The following is a 3,404-nucleotide window of genomic DNA, read 5'->3' as shown; positions in this document are numbered from 1 at the left end:
ACGACCTCGCTATAGTCTATTCAATTTGCACTAGTTCATTTGCCCGATATGCCCCTGACATTTGGGTATTATTCAACTATGGCCGAAGGCCATTTTCGCTAATGTAACTTTTTTTTTTTTTTTTTTTTTTTTGGTAATTACATTTTTTTCATGAAGTACAACGCATTTTGTGCCCAAAACCCCATTCCGTCAGTCAAAGGCCCCTTTCGTCAATCAAAAGTGTTAACTCAGACAATCAAAGTAACAATACGTTGTATTTCATGGGGGCAAAGTGACGATGCGTTGTAGTTCATGAGAGCAAAGTGACAATAAATTGTAATTCATAGAGGCAAAGTGACGGCTAGACCGTCTAAGGGCCTATTTGGGATTGCGTTTGAGGGACCTAAAAGTACTTTTAACACTCAAAAAGCCCGTTTGAAAAAAAAAAAGTACTTATTTAGTAAAAAAAAATTAAAAGCGTTTTTAATAGTCAAAAAAACCTAAAAATTGTCAAAACGTACTTTTAGCAGAAGTTTAAAAATGAAGTTTTTGCCCAAAAGCTTTTTTTGACTTAAAAGCTCTATTTTTCAAACGCAATTCCAAACAGGCTTTAAGTTAACGCTTTTGACTGACAAAAGAAGCATTTGACTGACGAAATTAGAGTTTTGAGCACAAAATGGTAGTTAATGGAAAAAATGCTAAGGCGTTGTAGTTGATTGTAGAAAGGTAATTGTTTCAGCATAAATACATTAACAACTAAAATGTATTTGTTTTTAGGGTTAAATTTTTTTTGCCACATGTGATTTAACAACTTTTTTTTATTTTTTTATTTTATTGCATCTTTGGTTGGTTTCATTTTGTATCATAGATAGTACTTAAATAAGGCTAAAAATAGCAATAGTACATCCATTTAACAGGCACTTAAATAAGGCTAAAAGTAAAGATGGTACATCCATTTAACAGGCACTTAAATAAGGCTAAAAATAGAAATAGTACATCTATTTAACAGGTACTTAAATATTAAAAATAGAGATAGTAACTTGGTTTAACAGAAATTTACATCAGCAACCCTTAAAAAATCACCACGTGCTCTTAGACATGATAAAAATAAAAATTTAAAACTAAAATTATTAAAAACATTAAAAAAAAAAAAAAAAAAAAAAAAAGAAAATTAGTTTTTGTGGCCGTGGAGTAGCAGAACCGCATCGAAGGGCCAAGCTTGTGCCCGAGCTTCCTAGAGAAAACGTTGCTTGATATGAAAATCGCATGTTAATAACATTTCTTCGTCATTGCAATCTGAAGTGGTCCCTGGTCAAACAGGGTCTGTTCCATTAAAGAGGAAACCAGGACACTTGACCATGAGCGCTGAGAAGCTACTATGGTAGATAATCTATATAAAGAAATTGGAATTTATAGAAATTGGCAGAGCATATCTTCATTTGGTTGGAGCTGCTTAAGTGAGCCCTTTTCATTTGGTTGGAGCATATCTTCATTTGGTTGGTGAGCTTTTTTTTTTTCAATTAGCCTTTTGAGGTGGTCGAATCACTTCCAAATCGGCTAGGGATGGCTCCAGCCACCCATTGGGGTAGCCGGCGACCCCTTAGGGCAAAATGGGGTGGCCATTTTGTCCAAAAGAGTGGCTCCTTTTTTTTAAATTTTTTTATGTTTTTAATGATTTTAAAAAAAAAAAAATTTTTGAAAGAATAATTTTTATTTTTAATTAGGTATATGGTCATGTGTCGATTTTTTTAAAGATAATGACATGGATTTTCATCAAATTTTGGACGAAAATTAGACATATGTACCATCTCCGTTTTTAGCCATTATTCAGGTACCATATGTTATATTAAATAAAACTGAGTGGACAAAAAATAAAATTGTTAAACCACATGGGGCTCAAAGGTATTTAACCATTGTTTTTAATTGAAAACATTTTTCAATTATTTTCTACTGTTTGTTTACAACCTTAAAATCAAAAACATTTGTTTGGTGTTTGACTAATGAAAAATCGCATAATATTTTTTATACCTTTTATATAATATGAAGAGTTGCAAGGAATTGATAAATGGCGAAAAATGGGCTCCGAAGAAAGAGAATGGGTGACAATAGAAGGCTTTCAAGGGTAGGGTTGAGATCCATTGCAAATATCTGTCCATATTGCTTGACATGACCCTTCTGGAGCCCACTTGCCCAAATAGATATTTACTATGCTCGAGACTTGGTTAGGCAAATAGACTCACCTGATAAGAGGTCATCTCACAATTGCATGCCTAAATATGTAGAAAAGCAGCTGAAAATGGTTTATGTAGATGGTAAACCCTTTTATGCCTCTTGAAGATTATGTTTTTTGGTCAATTAAAAATATTTTCAAATTGACAAATATTTTTGCTCCAAGTCAAACGCTCAAAAATAGGAAATGAATTTTATAGGGGTGTACAAACGAGGCAATTATAACCACCCCACAACCGCTAACCGCTTATAACAGTTAACTGCATACCCGGTTTGGTAGACGGTTATAAAAAACCGCTAACTGCATTGTGTCAAGCAAGGTGGTTAGCAATTTCAGGGAAAAACGGTTAATAACCGTTAACCTCCTATCCTTATATATAAAAATATAAATATATGTTTTATATTTTATATTTAAAATATAACATTAAAACGACCATGTTTTCGTGTTAAACACTAAAACAATGTCGTTTTAAATACAAGTTAGGGATATGGTTTCATCATATTCATTGTTTTTTGTAACACTTTGATCCAAAACTAATTAAAAAAAAGCTTAAAAAGTAGCCACAATGAAGGTGTGAAACAACTCAAAATGCCCAAAAGCCTATATATATATATATAAATTTAAAAAAAAAAAAAAAAAAAAAAAAAAACGGTTATAAAACTGCCGGTTATTGGTTTGAATAACTGTTAACCGCCGGTTATAAAATAACCACTAACTGCCTAAGCGGAGCGGTTTCAGTTATTAAAACCCAATAACCGCTTTAGGTGGTTATAGTTAGCAGTTTTAACCAATAACTGATAACCGCAACTACTTGTACACCCCTAGAATTTTCGATAAAATATTTTACACCGAAACAAATGAGACCTAAATATGTATTCTTTGCTTGTATGAATATTTAGACAAAACATATTTTTAACTCTTGCATAGGTAAAAGCTAATTTGTTATTTAAAAGTTAAAAATTTATTAATCAAAACATCACATTCCAACATCATTGGAATTCCACATGTCTAAGTCTTGCGAGTAATCACAATTTGTAAACTAATGGATATACAATCATGAGCTCTTTATTAATTTGTTCTATAGACACTCGTTGTCTCTAAATTTTCTTTTTAATGACAAAATATTTAAGCTTCATATACTTATAGCACTTTTAGAATATTTGTTATTCTTGGAGAAAAACATAGATGCAGAATT

The sequence above is a fragment of the Corylus avellana genome, chromosome 6 (assembly GCF_965113065.1).
Source record: "Corylus avellana chromosome 6, dhCorAvel1.hap1.2, whole genome shotgun sequence".
Taxonomy (NCBI): domain Eukaryota; kingdom Viridiplantae; phylum Streptophyta; class Magnoliopsida; order Fagales; family Betulaceae; genus Corylus; species Corylus avellana.
This window is presented reverse-complemented; position numbering follows the sequence as displayed.